The 23,371-nt window shown below is 35.3% G+C and overlaps 1 protein-coding gene across 6 annotated transcripts in view; it reads right to left on the bottom strand.

Annotated features, from left to right (window-relative positions):
* Nucleotides 1–23,371, bottom strand: part of Cntn6 (contactin 6) — a 346,717-nt gene that overhangs the window by 88,021 nt on the left and 235,325 nt on the right. The gene's annotated exons all lie outside the window — the stretch shown is intronic.

The following is a 23,371-nucleotide window of genomic DNA, read 5'->3' as shown; positions in this document are numbered from 1 at the left end:
TTTGTGCTTCTTAAATAAGCAGTACCAGAAATGGGGACTCTCTATCCCATTCTCTCACAGAGTTATGCTTTTTCCGAGTAAGCATCCCATTAATTTTAGCCAAAGATAGAGAATGCATTTGTTAACCATCTGGCCCAGTTTAACCTGAATTGCAAGTTAAATTAAAGCTTTCCACGTGCCAGTAGGAACTATGCTTCCATTCAATACTTTTAGCCCATAAATACAATTTTCATTACTAAAGCTATTTGAAAAAGCTTATATTTCTCCAAGATTTCTTGAACTTAATTATCCACAGCTTAAATCCATGCCATCCCAACATTTCAACTAGAGACTGGTACAGACAAAAAGTTTCTTAAGATGCTTGTGATTGGGATTATTCTTAACTTAAACCTAATTTCAGAAAATCCTGTCAGTGACCATTTTCAGAGAGTGAAGCAGTATAGCAAAAACACTGAAGAATGCCTTTGTTAAATTTTAAAGTTGTTCAGCTAGCTGCTTTCATTTTGCCAACTTGGAATATTTATACAAAGAGTTTGATCTGTGAAACTGTCCTTTGGGGGACATAATATAGATAAATTTCTGATTTCCCTAAAAAGCAATGGTGCTCACTTTTGTGGAAAGGGGTAAAGATTTCTTGAGTGGTTTAAACATTGTTATGATTCTGTTTACTCTTCAGGACTTGTTTTGTGTCTTTCACTGCACAAGACAGCAGTTTGAATAAACATCTATGAAACAATGAGTGGTTCTTCATCAGATATAGACTATTCCAACTGCATTGATGTTGGCCATAACACCTCTTAGAAATTGAAGAAATGCATTTCTAGAGTTTATGACCAACCTAAACTGGTATTTTGTTTTGGTATTCTGAAGGGACCAACACTAGGTTTCCCTTGGGAAGGAGATATTATGGATGCATTATTCACTCACAAATGCTGAATTTTAAAATCCATAGCTTATTAATAGTAACCAAGGATAGAGAATGATACCTTCACTTGCAATAAAATAACACATATGAAATGTACATAAGTTACATTTCTTCTCTAGAGGTATATCATCTTCCCTTGCACACACATTCAGTTTATATCCTAACTGGTGAATAAGAAGATTGAATATGGGTCTAAGAATAATAGAAAATGCCAATAAGAGTATACTTATCTGAAATACTCATTTTGAAACTAAGATAAACTAAACACCAAGATTTTCATTGCTGACAGGGATTAAAAGGGCCATTGTCTACAGTCAAGAATTTCATCACTGATCTTTTTGAGAGATTTCTTTGTGTGTTTGTGTGCCTGAGTTTATTTATGTATACCACATGCAAGCATTCAAGATGACTATGAAGCCAGAAGACAATGTCAAATCTTTTACAAAAGGAATAACAAGGTTGTAACCCCCTTGATATGGTTGCTGGGAACTTAACCCAAGTCCTCTGTAAGGGCAGCCAGTGTTCTTAAGTGAAACCATCATTTCAGCCCCTATTGATTTAGATTTAAGCAAAGTAAGTGCTAATTTACATATGAGTTATAAACTGAACTCCATCATTTCATAATGTGATAGAGATTAAAATGATACCACATTTAGCACAAAATGATAATTTACTCATAAATTTTGTTAATGGTTAACAATAGCTCTAGATTTACACTCCTTCCACCCTTAGAAGAAGTGAAATAGTGTCATGATTTATAGGAAAACAGGGGCTTGATTTCCCTCAGTTTATTTTTTCTGACCTTATCTCAGTTAATTAATCATAAACTTTCATATAAAGGTGACAATAAAAAGGTATAGTAATATTTAATTATTCTAATAATATAACTAGCATTTATTTAGGACACATGATATGCCATGTATTAGCAAGCTCAGGGTTCTAAGAAATTCTTTGAAAAACTGCTCATGTCAATATTGAAGACAGAATAGTCAGTTCGTATGTATTCAAATTATACAGTAAATTAATAATAAAGCCACTCTATATTCCAAAGTCATTGAGTTCTAAAACACCATGCCTTTACTGTTCCTACAAAATCTAAGCTATTACAAAATGAAATCAAAACATGTTAAGGAGTACTGTATGTGATTGGTAGTATGTTCTTGAACCAATGTGTTTGATAATCAGTAGAAAGAACCCTATTTATACAAAAATAAGAAGACAAATGTTTGTTGAGCTTTAGACATATTAATTTTAAGTATAAGGCTTAGCAATGGATTTTGTGATTACCTTAAAAGAATGAAACGAAGTAACTAATTCTTTCCTTTATATCTCTTTCAAAATAGACATGGAATTTTTATCTCTTGAAACTGCCAATGACTTCAGTGGAAGAACAATGGCTCCCTTGAGAGTGGCAGCTCTAACCCAGCAAGAAGAGGATGGAGATTCACTTCCAGAAGTATATATGCTCTTCTTGGATGATTTTACACCCTTTAAGTCAATTTAATTCCTGAAATAGCACTGTAAAAAAATCCAATTTATGTTTTTTTTTTTTGGAAAAGAGAAATGTATATTTGAAGTCAGATTGAGAACTTCTCTTTAGAATGAAAAGAGGTTCTTCATAAAATAGACTTGTGGTCTTTGAATAACGTCTCTACAATTATTCTTGAGGGGGGTTTGACAAGGTAGTTCAGGAAATCTACTGCTTTATGTTTCTTTTATCAGTAACTAAAATCTAAAAATAGAGGATGTTAATATGTATGGGATCAAAATACAGCCACAAGAATTTTTGAGTTGGTTTGTCCATGGTGGTAAAAATGGAAACAACACAATAGAAAATGAAGTAGTCCTCAGCTTGAGACTGGCTGAAGAGCACTTCAGGAGCACCCCACTGTCTCAAATAAATAAGTTAGCTTTTTGCAATAACACAAAAAAAATAAGCTTTACAAGGCATTTTGTTTTGTTTTAAATAAAGACTAGCCAAATTCCTCTTTCTTGTTTTGAGGCTGTTTGCATTGAGAGGTCTCATTTTAAAGTTCAAAAACTCTATAACAACTGACTACATTATATCACATTATGGGTATTCTTTTCCTAGTTTTTGTTTGTTTGTTTGTAATTGATATACCCAGTAATTCTCCACTGAAGAAAATTGAGTGAGATGTTTTCCCAGATATTCCAGATGGAATATGTGAAAATTCAAAATTTGTTATTTAATAGAATATGTGTCATATGATCAAATGAGGTGGCACACATACAAAAAAATATGGAAAAAACTCACCACTCATCCATAATAAAAAATTATCCAGTATTACTGTGAGAATTTTGTTTTCATATTTATAGGTAAAAGCCATATTAAAAAAAATGGAGTAATCTCATACTAGCAACTGAACAACATACCTGAAAGCTCTAGAACAAAAGGAAATAATCACACCTAAGAAGAGTAGATGGCAAGAAATAAACAAGCTGAGGCCTGAAATCAATAAAATAGAAACAAAGAGAACAATTCTAAGAATCAATGAAACAAAGAGATGGTTCTTTGAGAAAATCAACAAGATAGACAAACCCTTACCCAAAATAACTAACAGACAGAGGGAGACTATTCATATTAACAAAATCAGAGACAAAAAAGGGAGATATAACAATCTTCACTTAGGAAACCCAGAGAATCATAAGAATATTATATAAAAACCTTTACTCCAAAAAATTAGAATGTTGAAAAGATAACTTATCAAAGTTAAATTAAAATTAGATAAATAATTTAATAGTTCTACAATCCCTAGTGAAATGGAAGCAGTCATTCAGTCTTCTGAGCAAAAATTCTAGGGCCCTGTGGTTTAGAATTCTACAAATTTTCAAAGAAGAGTTAATGCCAATATTCCTCAAATTATTCCACAAAATAGATATGGAAGGACCACTCCCAAGTCATTTTATGAGGCCATAGTACCTGATACCGAAACCACAAAAAGACTCAACAAAGAAAAAGAATTTGAGACCAATTTCCATTATAAGCATAGATGCAAAACTACTCAATAAAATACATGGTAATCAAATGCAAGAACATATTTAAAAAAAAGATCATCCACCATGATTAAGTAGGATTCATCCCAGAGATGCAGGGATGGTTCCATATATAAAATCAATAAACATAATTCACTATATAAACAAACTGAAAGAACATCTTATTAGATGCAGAAAAGACCTTGACAAAATCCAACATCCTTTCATGACAAATGTCCTGGAGAGATTAGGGGTACAGGGGACATACCTATACATAAAGACAATTTACAGCAAGCTTATAGCCAATATCAAATTCAATGGAGAGAAACTCAAAGCACTTCCACCAAAACCAGGAGGAAGACAAGGTTCTCAATTCTCTCATTATCTATCCAATCAAGTACTTCAAGTCTTAGCTAGAGCAATAAGACAACTGAAGGAGATCAAGGGGACACAAATTGGAAAGGAAGAAGTCAATCATCTTTATTTTCAGATGACATAATAATATACATAATTGAACTTAAAAATCCTCCAGAGAACCCTTACAGCTGATAAACACTTTCAGCAAAGTAGTTAGACTCAAAATTAACTCACAAAAATATGTAGCTTTCCCAAATACAAATGACAAATGAACCAAAAAAGAAATCAGGGAAACAATTCCTTTCACAATAGCCTAAGTAATATAAAATATCTTGGGGTAACTCTAACCAAGCAAATGAAATATTTATATGATAAAAAAGCAAAGTCTTTGAAGAAAAATAAAATGAAGCTATCAGAAGATGGAAAGAACTCCTATGCTTAAGGATATCTAGAATTATCATAGTAAAACTGGCCATCCTATGAAATTCAATCTGCAGATTCATTGCAGTTCCTACCAATATTCAAACAAAATTGTTTACAGACTTTGAAAGTACAATTCTCAAGGAAAATCAAACAACCCAGGATAGCTAAAACAATCCTGAACAATAAAAGACTGCTGGAGGTCTCCTCATTTCTGATTACTGAATCAAAGACCCGGGCATAAATCCACACACCTATAGACACCATATTTAAAAAAAAAAAAAAAAAAAAAGAAGCCTGAAATATACACTGGGGGAAAAAAAGATGGCATTTTCAATGAATAGTGCTGGTGAAACCCAAAGTCCACATGTAGAAGAATGTAAATAGAGCCATGCTTATCACACTGCATGAAAGTCAAGTCCAAGTGGATCAAACTTCATTATAAAACCAGGAATACTGAAGCTGATAGAAGAGAACGTGGGGAATAGCCTTGAAAACATTGGAATAATCTTCTGAACCATAAGTGAAATGCAAATCAAAACTACTTTGAGATTCATTTTACACCTGCAAAAATATCTAAAATCAAAATCATAAGCAAAAGCCCATGCTAGTGAGGATGCGGAGCAAGAGGACCACCCCTCCATAGCTGGTGGGAGTGTGAACTACTACAGCCACAATGAAAACCAATATGTCAGCTCATCAGAAAGTTGAGAATGGATCTAGCTCAAGATGCAGGTATACCATTCTTGGGCATATACCATAAAAACTCTTCATTCTACCACAAGGACACTTGCTCAGCCCTGTTCATTGTGACTTTATTTGTGATTGAAATTGGTAACAACCTAGATATCTCTTAACAGAAGAATAGAAGAAGAAAATGAAGTACATTTCACAATGGAGAATTACTTGGATATCATTCTGTATAAATAAAACACTGATTGGCCAGTAGCCAGACAGGAAGTATAGGTGGGACTAACAGAGAGGAGAATTGAGGGAACAGGAAGGCAGAGGGGGAGACTGCCTGGAGCCTCCACCAGGACAAAGTAGATGTAAGGTACCAGTAAGCCACAGGCCTCGTGGCAAAGTAAAGATTAATAGAAATGGGCTAAATATAAGAGTAAGAGCTAGACAATGATAGGCTTGAGCTAATGGCCAAGAAGTTTAAATAATATAAGCATCTGTATGTTTATTTTATAAGTGGGCTAAGGGCCTGCCGGGGTTTGGTGGGATCTGGGGAGAAAACTCCAGCTACACTTGGCTGTTAAAAAAAAAATGGCATCATGAAATATGCAGGCAAATGGAACTCGAAAAAAATCATCCTCTGAGAGGTAACCCAGACCCAGAAATATAAATATGGCGTGTATTCTTTTGTAAGTAGATATTAGCCATGAAGGAAATGTAACCAAGCTACAATCTGTAGACAAAGAGAGATTAGGTCAAGAGGGAAGGTAGACATGGTTCCACTTCAGGAGAAGAAACCCATACCCAATATTGCTTTGTTAACCAAGACCCTGAAACTAGATAACCCAGAGACCTTGGGTAAAACCAATCAGAGAGACAGGCTTCCTCTGGCAGCCAATGGGAACAGATGTAGAGATCCACAGCCAGATAGTATGCCATTATGCAGTAAAGTGAGTATAAATGGGAAGTAGCCATCAAATCAATCCCCTCAGAGCTCAGGGAATCCTTTGGAAGAGGAAGCAAACCACTCTTTTTCTCTCATATATATTTGGATCACAGTTTCCTGTCTCCTCTTTTTCCCAGTCCTTACCCCCTCATCCCGCCCCTCCTAGATCCACTTCTCTGTTTACCTTCAGAAAAAAGTCAGCCTCCCAGGGATATCAACCGAACATGGCCTAACAAGATACAATACAATACTACGACTAGGCTTATACCCTCATGTCAAGGCTGGACTAGGCAGCCTAGTAGGAAGAAAATGGTACAAAAGTAGGCAAACGAGTCAGAGATACCTGCCAGTCCAACTTTTAGCAGTCTCATAAGGACAACAAGGTAGACAACCATAACATATGTGCACAGGATCTAGATCAGACCCATACAGGCTCCCTGATTGCTGCTTTGGTCTCAGTGAGCCACTTTGAGCCCTGGTTAGTTAAATTCTGTGGGCAGTGTTCTTGTCGTTTTCTTGACCATTCTGGCTTCTACAATCATCTGTTCCCCTAACAGTCAGAAGGGATGGAGGACACCAGAAAAAAAAGCCCTCTGAATCAAAAGTGAGGGTCATATAACCTCACAGAGGCTGAATCAGCAAACACAGGACTATATGGGTCTGCACCAGGTCCTCTGTGCGTATATCATAGCTTTCAGATCAGTATTTTTATGGGACTCCTAACTGGACTGTGGGAAAGAGTGGGTTTGTGATGCTTGTGCCTGCTCTGAGACTCTTCTTGTTGGGTTGTCACATCTAAATATGAAATGATAGCTTTTACTTCATCCTATTATGTTTTATTTTCATGTTTGGTTATCATCTCTTAGGAGTCTGTTCTTTTCTAATAGAATACAGAAAGGGAGTGGATTGGGAGAGGAAGGAAGGGAGGGAGAAACTGAGGAGATAGAGGGAGGGGAAATTGAAATCAGGATATATTATATGAGAAAAGAATATTTTCAATAAAAGAACAATTACAAGTTTTAGGATAAACTATTGGGAAATTATGAGTCTGACAAAATCATACAGGCATGAGATACGAAGAATTCTAAAAACAATAAGAAAATAAATAACATGATTTAAAAATATGGAGCTCCAAAATTAGTATGGTCTCCATAAGAGGACAGCAGAGAACATTGGACTGTTTCAACATTAGACATCAGGAAATTTAGAAAACCGGTAACAATGGCCACAGCAACAATGACACACTTACTGGCAAAAGAGACCTGTGAGTAACCATAGAGATGAAAAAAGTTATGTACAAATACCCCAGGAAAGAGTACACAAACTATCAGAACAGATGTCTTTTAAAAGAAGATGGCACTTCAGTATATTAAAATGTTTAGTATCTTTTCTCGTTAGGTAACTGCAAATCCTACCAGCAAAAAAAAATGGTCACATACTTGTTAGGTCAGATAAAATATTTTAAAAGGATCAAAGTGGTAGGAATAATGAAACCTATCTTTCATTTATTACTGACAAGTTTCCAAAAAAGGAACAGTACTGGTAGTGTGGAACTTTACCAATGAGCAAATGAGAAACAGCAAAGTAAACCAGATAGAAATGGAACAGAGCCAGAGACAACAATATGAACATATATTGAAGACTGTATGATACAGATGGTTGTACACCAAAAAGAGTAGATAATTAAACAGAAATATACAAATCCACATTTCCCTACTCTGCCATCTGAAAGTAACTAGCACCTCAATATTGGATTCTATCATTCCCAATTTAAAGGATCATAAGTTTTTGTGAAATAACTAGGTCTAAGACTACGAAAAAAATAGAAGTTGAGCCTGAAACATCTTCTGATACCACAAAAGTCAGGAAGTGCTGAAGACACTCAACAATCCATACTGTTCTGGAATATTAATTGAAGATGCGATACATTCATTGATACTGTGAATATTTGTTTAATGATGTAAAGATCTGTTGCATTCGTATATGTTGCATTTGTTTAACAGTGTGAAGCTGTGTTACATTGCCTGCCTAAAACACCTGATTGGCCTAATAAACAGCTGAACAGTGAAACACTAGGCAGGAGAGAGTAATAGGTAGGAAATAAATAGGAGAAAAAAATCTAGGCTCAAGAGAAGAGAAAAGAGTGAGGAACAAGAAAAGGAGAAGGAGAGGATGATGCCAGGGGCCAGCCACTGGGCAAACAGCCAGCCATGGAATAAGAAGAAAAGAGAGGTATATAGATTAAAGAAAGGTGAAAGCCCAGAGGCAAAAGGTAGATGAGATAATTTAAGTTAAGAAAACCTGGCTAGAAACAAGCCAAGCTAAGGCTGGGCATCCATAAGTAAGAATAAATCTCAGTGTATTTATTTAGGCACTGGGTGGTGCCCCCAAAGAACAAAAGAGCAAAGACCTAAAAAAATATAGACCATACATTCATGAAACCATAAGCAAGGGTACAAGATGGGGCTGGTGAGATAACCCAGAAGTTGAGGGTACTTCCCACTGGTCCAGCGGATCTGAGCTGGGTACCTACACCCATGCTACTCCTGGTAACTCAAGCACCAGTGTATCTCATGCCCTCTTCTGACTTTTGCAGGCACCTGCAGAAGGTACAGAGCTTAACACGGGTGCGTGCATACATTAAAAACAAGAATAAAATCTTTGAGAAAGAAATAGTCAGCTAAATGAGTTCTCAATACTGAAGACTAAAAAAAAACTTGAGCAAAGCAGCATTTACAAAGTATGAAATCACAACCCAAAGTAGAAAATAATTGTTTATGAGCTGGTACTTTAATAAATGAATTATTGAAAATTAGTAAATTGAAGTATCAAATCTCTCAGGCTGAATTCTAAATAAATTATATAGATTTAATATGCTACAAGGGGTGAAACAAAACATCATATTCATGAACCATGGACTGCACAAATTAACCTTCTTGAAAAGAACCAGTATAAAAGCAAACCAAAAAAAATGTAATTTTTACTGTGGATAAATCTAATAAAAATGACTTGTTTGTAATGAAGGCCAGCTTCAGCACTCATAAATTATGGTGATAAAAGCATGTCCATAACATTATAAAATGGAAATGTAACTATACCCCCATGTTGTTCCTTCTCAAAAGCTGTAAACACAGTCCAATTAGCAGGCTCTTTTAAAGTATAGGCAGATAACAATAAAACTCACCATACTCCTTAAACAGCCAAGATCATCCAAAACAATAAGATTCTGAGCTACTGCTACAGACAAGAGGAATGTATAGAGACAATATACTGTGAAATGTGCTAAGGATTTTATAAGCACATGAAGCAAAGACCAAGAGAAGTTGATAGACATATGCATTTTAGTTAACAAAAATTCATCAGTATCATTTGCTTATTTGTAATAAATGCACCTCAATAATTCAAGTAATTAATAGGAAGTATATGGATTTTTATGGGATCATGCTGTATTAAATGCTTAATTCTTGTGTTCTAATATTACTTTTTAAAAATTTGTTATCTAATGGGGATGGAGAGATGACTCAGTGGTTAAGAGTGCATGCTGCTCTGGTCCATGTTCCAGTTTTGGTTCCCAGCATCCACATCATGGCTCATAACCATGTGTAACTCCAGTTCCACATGATCTGACATCCTCTTTTGGCCTTTCCAGGCACCAGGCACACACATGGTACACAGAGATGTCTCCCTGAGTGATCCACTCACTAATAAAGGAATTAATAATAGAATGACATATTCACTATTACATGATTGCTGAGCTAATCAGTATCAGTGTTCAATTTGTCAAATGAGGGAATAAGGGAATAGCAGTGGCTGTTTAGGAAGATTAAACACGAATATTTCAAGTGATGAACTCATAATTCACCCATAGTTCTGGGAACTTGAATTAAGACAGGAGCACAATACATCCCATTTCCCTTTCCTAATGAATGCTCAGTTTGCTTTCTCAGCCGAGCTGCTTTGTGGTTCCTAGGACTAAAATAAATAATATATTGTTTCTACTATGTGCTAGGAAATTTGGCATATAAATTTAACACTGCCTCTGATCTTATAACATTCCTAAATTATCTGCCAAAGAATCTCTTTTCTTCTTCACTTTACATAAAAGAAAATTGAACAACTTCATCCACCCCATAGGTGGAGAAGTTATGAGTAAAAGACTATGACTAAGTTCTAAATCCACACTGTTCAGAACACAAGATACCTTCAAGGGTAAGAAAACCCTCTAATAAATCTCACATTTCCTGGACTATGGTTGTAACTCGGTGTCAGAGCACTTATCTAAAATACTCAAGGCTCTAGGTTTGAGCTCAGCACTAGAAAAAATAATTTCTTATACACTAATGATAATCCATGTAGTTGTGTGTGTGTGTGTGTGTGTGTGTGTGTGTGTGAGTGTGTGTGTGTGTGTGTGTGTGTGTGTGTGTGTGTGTGTGTGTGTGGTGTGTTTGCAGGGAGTTGATGGTTGATGTCAATCCTCAGATTTGTGTTCCTGGTGAGCAGAAGTGAATATTCCATAGAGTTTATAATATTTTTATGTGAACACAATATCATCTTGTAATGCAAAGCAAAGGGCAAGAACGTAAGATGAGGATTCAAGTGTAGATTCTGATTTAATGTGACAAACCATGCCTATGAATGTATTCTGTTCTCTGCTCATTGAACTCAATGAGAGAGCAAAGGGTAAAATGTCAGTATTGGCAATCGGAAAAATAGCTGATCAAATAAGAAAGAAAGACAATTGTGAATAACAGTGTGAAAAACAACTGTGAAAGCTGATAGACTCTTAACTTCATTTAATGCTTTAGTAAAATGGGGTGTAGTAGTCCACGCCCCTAACCTCAATGCTAATGAGGTAGAGACAGAGCCAAGTTCAAGGCTAGCTTGGGCAATATGTGGCCATATCTCATTAGATAAATAGGTAGATAGACAGGCAATTTTAGAGGTAGATGACAAATGATTGGTAAATAGGTGGTGGGTACATAATACATGAATGGATGGAGGTATGTGTAGAGATATAAAAGATAGCTATGTAAATACACAAATAACAGAAATACTCTCATCTGACTGATGTGTACCTAAGTGTCCTAATACAAAATAATGTAGAATAATGTCCATACATACAGGAAAATAACCAAGAATAAGGAAACAATTCTTCTCACATCTGGAAATTCTACAAAAACAAACATCATTGTGCTAAAACTTCAGATTTATTGTTTGACATTAATAGCTAAACTTGCGTATAATTTGCCATAAATTAGAGAAATGAAATAAGATAGGCACATGTGTACAAATTTAGTGCTCTGTGTGAAGGTTTGTACACACATAGAAATATTCAGTACCACTAGCAATTTTATATACATTACTCTGTAAATAAAAAGTAACTAGAATAACTGAAAAAAAAACACAGAAAATATGTTTTATTTTTGTTCTGTTTACTAAAGCAGAAGAACAGAGTTCCAGAGTACATCAATTTACTATCTCCACTAAGAGCTAATGTTTCTTTGAAGAGATGCATAGACCCATGAATCATAGTACATTTCAGGGCACCTATGCATTGATGTTTCTCAGGATATTTCACAATACAGTTAATTTACAGCTTAGGTAATTAAAAGTCTGTCATGTTAAGCAAATGAGAGGAAGCTGATAGCTGAAAGCTGAGATCACATTCCCTTTCAAATCCCAACATAGAGAGTGAGTTAGAAGTCCCCAAGCCATAGCAATTTCCATTTAGACAGACATTGTCCTAGTTATTAGTTATGTAATTTTGAGGCTTAAGATAGTGAGATTTATAACTGAATGCTTCAGCTAGCCTTCTGTAGACATATGTGTCTGCACATCATATCTACTTGACTGCAACAGTATTCTAGGTTGGATGCAATTATTTAAATTGTGTTTTCAGAGCTCTTGCTAATCATCTCTAGAGAGAAATTTTTGAAAACAGATCAGTGGGGTCTAATCTTGTCATTGCCTCAGAGTGATTATCTTAAAAATACTCAATTCTTATTAAATGTGTAGTTTGATTTTTTAATGTGTGTTTTGTAATATTTTAATATGTAAAGTAAGATACTTATTGTTGGAGTAGCATATATGATAAATATTTTCATATTTCCATTCCTCAAAATATGGCTGACAAATTGCTTTAAAAGGCTGGGAATATAGTTAGTTCAGTAGGTAGGGTGATCAAATCACTCAAAAAGCCCTGAGTTTGATATTCAGGACTTTGGTGGCCTACATCTGCAGTCCCAGCACTTGAGAGGCAGAGGCAGAAGGAGTAAGTGTTTGAGACTGGTTTGGGATAACTGAGATCCTATTCCCTAAAACCAACTTGCTGATTAGTAAAAGATATGTAGAAAATGGACATTGATACAGAACACAGGACTACACATGTAAAAGGTAATCTGACATTAGTATCACAGAGTTATGACAGTGAGCTTTCCATTCAAAAATGTGGTAGTAAAGCTGTGAATGCCAGATCATCAGCTATTAGGAGTTAACCGACTGTAGGTCTCTAACTGGACTGTATTTAATTTCAAAATTATCATGAAAAACTATCTGACTTCCAGCCTTGAAATAACAATTAGGATTTGACTTACCTCCCTACTGGAAACAGAGAAAAACTGGTGAATTATGGGGAGACACTTCAGTCAACAAGCTGAACAACTGGTAGCATAAAACTTCCAAGGAAGAGGGAATAAATGAGTGAGGCCTTTGACAGCCCTAGTTTTCTCAGTAAAGAAAACTTTTATATAAATTTTAAAAGATAACTTTGCTGAATATAATTTTGATTTACAGTTATTTACTGTAAGGGCTTAAAATACATTATCTCTAGTGTTTTTGGTATTTAGTGTGTCCACTGCAAGTCCAAATCTGATATTTTTGTTGTGATACCAGTTATCATTTTTCTCTTATAATGATCAAATATTCCTTTTTACTGGACTCAATAGAATATTAACTATAGTAAAACATGGAAAGATCTTTGTTTTGTCATTTCTACTTGAGATACAATTTTTTAAAAATTATTTTTTGTGTGTATGTGTGTGCCTCTATGAGTTTATATTGACCCAGTGCATGGAGGTGCCCATGAAGACCAGAGTGTCAGATTTCCTGGACATGGTGTTACAAGCATTTTTGAGCCATCTGATGTATGTGCAAGAAACAAAATCCATTCCTCTATAAGAACAGCAATTGCTGAACCATCTCTTCAGCCATGATTGCCCATAGTTCTTTGAAGGTTTCAGAGATTTTTTTTCTGATATAATATCATTAAAGTGACTTTCTCTGCATTAGTTTATATATAAGCTCCTTTTTGTACCCCATGGATTCTTTGGCACAGTATCATCATGTCCCCAAATTCTTACAAACTGTGACATACTGCAGGAGTGGTTGTCTGTACCCTGAAACACTGCCCAAGTAGGCAGCAGGTAACTGCTAGGTTCCACGCCACCACCACCCCAGTGGTGGGGGGTTAGGGGTGGGTTGTAGCAAGAATTGTTAGAAGGTCCTATTAATAGATTCAAACCTGAGGCCAAGTATTGAGGTGAATACTAGAAGACCAGAGAGACAGAACAAGCCACAGTCAACCTCATCTAGCCAACTTCTCAACTGATCTTGTTTCCTCAGACTGGAAGCCTCTGTGTCCACATATCTGAATGGCTCTCAGCTGAACTGTGCTGTTCAAAACCTAAAAGCTTAACCAAATGCTTCTAGTTTCTGGTCCTCACGCCTTATATATCTTTCTGCTTTCTGCCTCACTCCCTGGGATTAAAGGTATGAGTAACCATGTTTGGCTGTATCCTTGAACACATGGATTTCTGCTTCTGGAATGCTAGGATTAAAGGCATTTAATATCACTGCCTATCCTCTATGTTTAATGATGTAGCTGTTCTGTCTCTGATCCCAGATAAGTTTATTAGGGTGCACAATATTTTGGGAAACACAATACCACCTCATTTCTCCTTTTTTGTCTAAAATTTAAAAAAGCTTATAATTAACACAGGAAAAACTATCCAATAAGTATATACAGTATATACAGTCAAGAATACATTAACAATGTTTTGTCCATTAACATTTGACAGATTCAGACAAAAAACTCATATATATATATATATATATATATATATATATATATATATATGTCCAGTCTAGTAACATTTGATAAACTCAGTCAAAAAAGTTCATTACTTATCTTATTTAAACAAGTAGTTCCTTTTTAAAAGTATTTTTTTCATAATAGATTCAGTAATCTACCTTTTGTCATTTTTATATCTTCGCCTTTTTCTTTTTAGTGTAGATTCAGTGATCTACCCATTTATCCTATTATTTCTTTATCTTTCTTTTTCCTTTTTTTTAAACAAAACCTCTGAATCTAATCTCCATGTTCAGCTTTTTTCTTGATCATTAACCATTCACAACTTATAACCAGCCATTGTAAACAATGACAATATCCAAAACTCATTAAACAACCAAAAACCTCCCATCCCACCTCTTGGGAATGTGGGTGTTTTTTTGTTTTTTTTTTTTTTAATTACTTCCTGCTTTCTAGGGGCAAAGTCATCTTTAAGGAATCCTGAAAAGAAAATGTGGGGATTAATTGTCAAGCCCTGTATCATTTGTTCAGTCGCTGCATAATGAGAAAGTGCAGGGCTTGTTTCAAGTCCTTGTTCAAATAGTCTGTCAGGCTGAATCATCTCAGCTGGCCATCTCAAATTGTTCTGAGTAGTTTGTAGTCCAAAGTCGATCTTTCCCTGGTGTTAATCATCTTATTGCCTTTACCATAGTCCATGTGGAATCATCATTGTGAGGTCCTGTTATCCTTTTGAAGATTTCAAAGTCGCTGTTAGATGTGGTCATAGTTCCCTGCAGTTTTTTTGTTTGTTTGTTTGTTTTTGTTTTTGTTTTTTTGTGCATCCTCTGTGGTTTGGACCAATCACAGTCTGATAAATGTCTGTCTCTCAAAACCATGAATGTTTTTCCCTGGAAGAGAATATCTTTACAGCAATTTCTCCCCACCATTTGTCTTGCCAAACTTTTCCAAACTGACTTTTGTCGAAGCTTTCTTGTAACACAATAGTCCTGGAAGTTCTTCTCTGAACATGCAGCAGTAAACCCTTCATCGTAGGTAGCAGCATCACCACAGTCACCAACATGATGAGAAGCAGCCAGCAACTCAGAGCAGCAGCTTCTGCCTCCATGGTTCCACCACTGTTTTTCGTTTGGCCTGGGCTGAAGCTTCTCCTTAGCAAACCTCCTAGGCTGGCCTCAAACTTGGGATCTTCCTGCCTCTGCCTCCTTCAGTAAATCCTACCAGCATGTGCCACCACAACCAGCAATGTGTAGTTCAGGCCAGAGCTGGGGCCCGAAAGGCCACAGCAAGCAGGTTTTCATGAATTCGTACCACAAATGTTGGGCGCCACATGTAGCATTAATCTTAAAATAAATATTTTTATTAATAAAATCAAACCTAAGGCTAGTTATTGGGGTGAATACTGGAAGATCAGAGAGACAGAACAAGCCACAGCTAACCTCACCTGGCCAACTTCTCAGCTGATCTTGTTTCCTCAGACTGGAAGCCTCTGTGCCCTCATATCTGAATGGCTCTCAGCTGAACTGTGCTGCTCAAAACCTAAAAGCTTAACCAGCCAAATGCTTCTAATTTCTGGTTCTCATGCCTATATATCTTTCTGCTTTCTGCCTCACTCCCTGGGATTAAAGGCTCACTTTCTGGGATTAAAGGCATGAGTAACGATGCTTGACTGTATCCTTGAACACATGGATTTCTGCTTCTGGAATGCTAAGATTAAAGGCGTGTGCTACCACTGCCTATCCTAAGTATCTAGTGGCTTTTCTGTTCTCTGACCCCAGATAAGTTTATTAGGATACACCATATTTTGGGGAACACAATACCACCACAGTGGGTCATGGCCAAGTCTGGGACCTTTTAAAACCTGGGATGAGACATGTTCGTGCTCTCTTGGCTACCTCATGATCTTCTATGCTGGTGCTGCAGATCAAGGCAGAGTTCTCCAGAGAATCCCGCTCTACCCCTTCTGGATCCCAGCAACCAACTCCTTCATGTCAGTTGTGAGTTAACCCAGAATAAATCCCTTTGATTATCAGATAGACTCCATGGAATTTCCTCAATAATATACTTCCTATTTTTCTTTATTACTGTCTGAGGTGATAATTACTTGACTGTTCCATGAGTCCCTAAGTCTTCATCTGCTTCATCTAGTCTAATTGATGAAGCTTTCCACAATGATGTTATTTCTTTTATTGGATTTTAGCTTTTTTCTTGAATTCAGTGTCCTTGCTGAGTTACTTACTCATGAGGCCAAATTATTGTCCAAGTCTGGACTTCACTATCTTGCTTCATGCCCTGGTTTGTCTGGATCTCCCTGGGAATCCTCATTTCTCATTTCAAAACTACACTTTTGAGGACTTTGTCTGAGATTTCAACAATTTTCTTACCTTTGGAATAGGACACTAAGTAGTTCTGAGTTTTAAAGGGTTCGCATGCCTTTCTGTTTCCTATTTTAGCTTTGTAATTTAGGTTGTGTTGGCATTCCTTTAAATTTTATGGAGATCATCTTATTAGGCAGTCTTGTGTTTTACCACTCACAAGAGAAGGTAGCAACAAAAATAACAAAATTCTGCCAAATATTTAAATGTGAAAAATAGAAACATCACCTATATCTTTCATAAGCATAGAAAATAAAGTGACTAGTGTACTTACAGTTTAAATAAGGAGCTGAAAAATTGTGAAAGCTGAAGGTAATAGGAAATAAGTGAGAAAAGGAAAAGAAGTAGGGAGAGAAAAGAAAACAGAAAAATGTTTTGGTTTTGGTTTGGTTTTGACTAATGATTTTATCGATTTCACTCCAGACTTTTACCATTCTTCCAGTCATTACTTACATTAGAGATAATGTATATATAAGTCACCTAGCATAGTATTGAGTGTATGACAAACTTTATTTTTATTTCTGTTTTTGAATAATAATATAATTACAAAATTTCTCTCAATTTTATACTTCTAAAGCCTCCCACATACCCCGTCTTATTCTCTTTCAAATTCATGGCCTCCTTTTTTATTAATTGTTACATGCATACATAGATATTTATATTCCTAAATATCACCTGATCATTCTGTGTAATGTTACTTGGATGTATATTTTTTGAGGGCTGACATTTTTTGATGGAGAACCTGTTAGTATGCTTTTCACTGGGGAAGACTATTTCTTTTAAGAATTAATAGAGAATGTGTGATGTGTCTGTGTGAGTATCTTTGTATGTATAGGTGCACACAGGTTCCAGAATAATTACAGGCTTTTGTGATCTGCCTAATGTGGGTGTTGGGAACTGCACTCTGGACTCTTGTCCTCTGGAAGAGCAAAAGTTCTCTTAACTGATGAATCACCTGTCTAGCACCAGAATCATGATTTATTTAAAGAGATGGGAAAATATGAGAATAAGGCACAATAAATAATAACAAACTAAATGCAGAGAAAATGAAGACAATTTTTTTAAATGGCCATTATTTCTTCCTTCTCAGGACAAAGGAATGGAAACACTCAATCTTCATGAATGTCCTTTTCTATTTAATTGGTGTGGAGTACTTATCTGAAGGCAAAACATGTTAGTGAGCAGAAGGGGTTGTTTAGAGGTTGAGCTAGGTACTGGCTTCCTTAACAATGTGGTGGGCTGAACTGTCATCGGCATTTTCTCCACGTCCAAGTGTGCCAAAACAAGGAATACATGAACAGCTTTCAAACTTTTCCTAACAGCTTGAGCCCAAGAACCCCAAGACATGCCCCCCTAGTAGAAGAGGCATTCCTACTGTGCAAGTATGGTATGGAACATTCCCAAGCAGTCACGGCTTTTCACCCAGTGTCTTTGATTCAGGGATTCCAAGTCTGATGGAAAAATTAATTCTTCATTGGTGAAATAGAGGATCAGATCTGAGTGATCCTGTGTTTCTTGGCCACACAGTTCTCTATCTTAACACTCTAACTCAGATTCACTCACAGCTGGTTTCTTTCCACTTTTCAGAGTTTGGTTGATGCTTCACACATATATTTACCTTTAGCTACTGTCTGAAGCTGATTTAAACTTCCCACTCAAGTAGATCTTTGTCTATGAATCTAATTCCAAATGAAATTTGATTTCTTGGATCCACACAACTTCTCAGGGTTGCTGCTAGTTTAGCCAGTGTAGAAGAAGGATTTGGAGTTTGGAAAGACAAAATATTTCATCTTCTGCCTTCCCTGGCCAGTAAGATTTGATTATAAAATATCTTGAGATGATTCATCTTCAGCATAGGGATAATAGTTTTAGAGACACCAGTGTCTGTTTCCTGTATTAGATGAAGACCTCCTGTTTAAGCTATTTTTGCAGAATCCCAGTTTATGAACCTGTGGCATTTCATAAGCTTTTGTTCTCTGCTTTGCCTGCCCTACTTGGGTAGGGTTGGGAATTCTCCCCCTGCATTATCATTTCCTATATTGCTCCATAATAGAGTTTATTGCTTTCATAGTTATAAAATCTAACTATGCCTTTTTTCTTCCTACTGTTTACTGTCATACTCCCATGACTTTGCATTTTATCCACCTGAAGTAATGTGTCTAACTTTGTTTTCAAATTCATGGAGACATAGGACTATGCTATATCTGTAATTGCCCTCTTCCTCTCTGTTTAGTTACTCATAGAAATCATAATATGAAGACACAAAAACAAAAGCAGGCACAATAAAATGAAGTGTTTACAAAGAAAAGCTGGATCTTTATATAAATATATTACATTCTTACATCCAATAATGTGGTATCTATGACGTTTATTATACAGCCTAAAATAATTACTTCTCCAGTTAATAGAATAGTTAGTAATTGTGATTAGGCAAAAAAATAAAATAAAACCTAGTAAATATGAACAGTCATATAAATAGCCAGATGCTCGATTTAGTAAACAACGACTGAATTTCACACAAGCAATGGGGTTATAGTTGAAATCACTGCAAAGCATAGTCTATTCAGGGGCTATCTAGGAGATCTACAGACAACAGCAGTAGAATCTAGTTTAAGTGTTGGCAGCAAAGATGCAGCAAATCAGCAGAAAGCCTAAATCATTGCAAAACAAATATAAAATTCACACTTCAAAACCACTGCTACCTGAGTTCCTTTCAGGGGACACATCATATCCTAGTTTCAACAAAAATGCATACATGTTCCACTAGAAATGTAATCCATAGAGAAAAACAACTTAGCCAACTGTAAATTAAAAAATGATAAAGACTTTTAAATTATTAGACAGAGCTTTTTAATCTGCAGTAGTTACTTTCAAATATACTTCCATTAACAACAGTAATTTTAAACCACTGTGATTAAAATGCAAAGAGACATAACTGAAGAAGTAGGTAACATGCAGGAACTGGTGGAAAAAATTCTAAGGAATAATCAAAAAGAAAATTCTGGACATAAAATACATTAATGCGAAGGAGGAACCTCCCGGGTAGAGTCAGAGTTGGTGGTAGACACATGTTGACTACGTGAAATGAATGGGAAGAGCAGCAGCAGAAGCATTTCCCAAGGAGAAATGCAAAAGGAAGGCAACAGAAAACGTATCATAATATAAAAATGTGGGCCATGACTAATGGTATAAAAGATATGTCATGGGATGGCCAGAAGAATGGCATAAAAAGGAATGTTTGAAATAACACCCAAATACGTTTAAATTAGTGATAGATCCCAACTATGAGGCAGACAGAACACCCAGCAAGACAAAGAAAGAGAAAGGTATTCCTAGGATATGAATGACATTTCATGTATGCGTAAGTGTACACAGGGATTTCTGCACGCACACACACACACAGATCCTTCTGAAGTTACCTCTTTCTACAAAATAAAATATTTTCTAAGATATCAAGCTGTTGATTCTCTTTTTCTCTGCCTGTCTCTCATTTCTGTGTGTCTCTCTCATTCGCATAGCCTTGTGCATTCAATGCACAAATCCAGTAATAAATAGTTAAATCCATTCCTACCTTAACCAACTAAGTTTTCTCATCGCAATGTGCACTACTTTTAAAAGGCATGGTTTATAAAGACTTTATGAAAATTGGCAGTAAAACTATAATTATAAATTTCTAATTAAAAGCTAAGAGAGTTGATTTTATTTTCAGATTATTAATTATACAACAGAAAATTATGTAGGTTTAAATATTATAACAAAGTACCTTTTAACAAATAAACTATTTTTTTGTTAATTTATGCTTATAAATTTAAAAGAGAATATTATTTGATAAATGTCAGAATTTGTAAAATACCAAGAATTATTTTCACAGTTTTATGATGTTTTATAAACATTACTCATTTTCTGAAAACAATTGGCAAGCAGATATAAAACCCTTTTAGTTGGTAATTCACATTTGAATGTTTTCCAAAGTATAATCAATGATTTCACCTTTCAAAAAGTTAAATGTGCACTAACATTTTGCTACATAAAATGTAAGCTTCTCATACAGGGCATTTTAAATTATCCTTCAGCCCAGAGGATGTTCTGGACTTTTAGTTTCAATCCTATGGTACTTCAGTTCAGTACTAATGACAGTTGAATCAATACCATCTTAGTGTTGATTAATCAAAGCAAATACAATTTGAGAAAGTGTACTTTATAAAAGCAATTCTGTCATAATGATTTCTATGAAGTACACTTAAATCTTCAACAGCTTTTTAGTTTTCATTTCATATTGTTTCATGTGAAATAGTTTTTTTCCTTTATAACTTTAAAAATAAATCTTTCTAAATCAGCAACATTTTCTTTCCATATAAACCTATTGTTAATTTTTTTAATAAAATATTATTTTCCAAGTCAAGTTTTCCTAAGTTAAATATTGATGATTTATTTTTTATAAAATTACTTAGGTGCTTTCTCCGGATTTTAAGATTTAATAAATTTTATCTTGTTTAAGTTTTCAGTTTTAAACACTTTGTATCTCTAATCAGATTGCAAATAATATTGAGATATTATTTCTAATTTGTTCTAAAGGACTTATATCCCAAGACTTTATTTGCATTGAGTGGATTTTTAATTCACTTCTTCCACATATTGCTCATAACCTTGATTTTTTTTGGGGGGGGGGCATTTAGACAGGGTTTCTCTGTGTAGCTTTGAAGCCTGTCCTGGAACTCGCTCTTTGTGGACCAGGCTAGCCTAGAACTCAGAGATCCACCTGCCTCTGCCTCCCAAGTGCTGGAATTAAAGGCGTGCGCCACCACCACCTGGCTGCTCATAAGCTTTTTAACATCAACCTATGACAGATAACAATCATGCAGCCAAATACTGAAGTTAAGAAACAGGGTCAATAATTCTTGTCTATATCTTATGCTATTCTTCCATTTCCTAATTTCTTAAGCAACCTAGTCTGAAAAGAGACACAGACGTTTAGCATAATTCTGAGGTGATGAAATATTACCTAAAAAATGTTATTCTTTAACAATGATTTATTTCTGAGATAGAGAAAGTAGAATAAAGGAGATTGGAAGAGAGACGGAGTGTGTGTGTGTGTGTGTGTGTGTGTGTGTGTGTGTGAGAGAGAGAGAGAGAGAGAGAGAGAGAGAGAGAGAGAGAGAGAGAGAGAGAGAGAGGTAAAATGGGGGAAGAGAGACAGAACTTAGGACAGGGAGAGAAGAGGTGGGAAAGAAGATGAGGGACAAGGAGAAGGCTGAAAGAGAAAGGGAGGGGTGGTCATGGCAAGTGTTTACATGGAGTAACATATCATTTCCAAGTATCAGCTTTTAAGTTTTCAATATCGTCTTATAGACAACAAGCTAGAGAGACTCGTGTGTTGGTGAGAGATGATAAATCACAGACACTCTGAAACTAATATTTTTGTTGGAATACTTCCACTCACTGAAATACTAGTTATCCAAATTGGAATGGATTTCGCACCATGGCTTTAGAAAAATTCAGTGAACATTTACTGGCTAAAAGTGGCGGTGCTGAACTAAATATTTTATAAGTATTATCCAGTCTTACTTCCCCTGCCAACATTCTAGGCAAGGAATCAACAATTCCTGTTGAATGAGAATATGCAGATTCATAGAAAATATAAATATATTTACTAATGATCACATAACTCTTGAGAAAATTGGGAATTGAAATTGTCCTCAATTAGCTCAAAGGCAGCTACCTTACTATTTATTTAAATGTTGCTAACTTTGAAAACATATTTCTTAATAATCTACTCCAAGGTTCACTTTCACATATATAATGAAAGCTATCATTCTGTAAGATTTTAAGAAACATAGATGATCTCATATCATAAATATTTTCTTATAGGGGCTGAGAAATGAAACTATTTCTATCAGATTGTTCAGGACTAGCCTCAAGCAATTTCATAGTTTTGTTCTTAAGGTACAATTTTTTTTTAATTAAGAAATATTTACCTATAACAAATATGATAGAATAGTGTTCTTTTCTGAGACTCTATTACACTAGTCTTCTTTTAAAGATAATCCTCATGATATTATTGACAATTTTTGGATGATTGGTTTCACTATGATTCTGAGAAAGTTCAGAATGGTAGAATTCATCATGTCTCAAGAGTCATACAAACAAAGATTATTTACATATTATTTTATTAAGAATTATTAATTGATTAATAGGTGTTTATTACATGATACTCTGAGAGTAGTGCTGTATGGAAATAAACTATGATTGTTTCATTATATAAGAAATAAATCATATAAGAAATCTAACTCACAGCTGTATGCAATGACATTTACTGAAAAGAAACTAAGAGTCAGCAGCCAATATATGTACTGGTAAGTAAGTTAGTTCATAAAAAGACTGGCACTTTTAAGGATGATTTTCTGTGTCTGGAAAATGGATCTATATTTTACTACTGTGATGGTCACATTAGAAACAGCCTTTAGATTAAAAATAATCCCTTACTGCTCACATTCAGAAATTACTCTCATCTTGCTTAGGATATGTTCTAAAGATTGGAAAATGGTTATAAGCTGGGGGTTTCTAAATCAAACTTTATCCTAGACAGTAGC

This window comes from Peromyscus maniculatus, chromosome 3 (assembly GCF_049852395.1).
Source record: "Peromyscus maniculatus bairdii isolate BWxNUB_F1_BW_parent chromosome 3, HU_Pman_BW_mat_3.1, whole genome shotgun sequence".
NCBI lineage: Eukaryota > Metazoa > Chordata > Mammalia > Rodentia > Cricetidae > Peromyscus > Peromyscus maniculatus.
The sequence above is the reverse complement of the archived record's forward strand: the minus strand, read 5'-3'. Positions and strand labels throughout refer to the sequence as shown.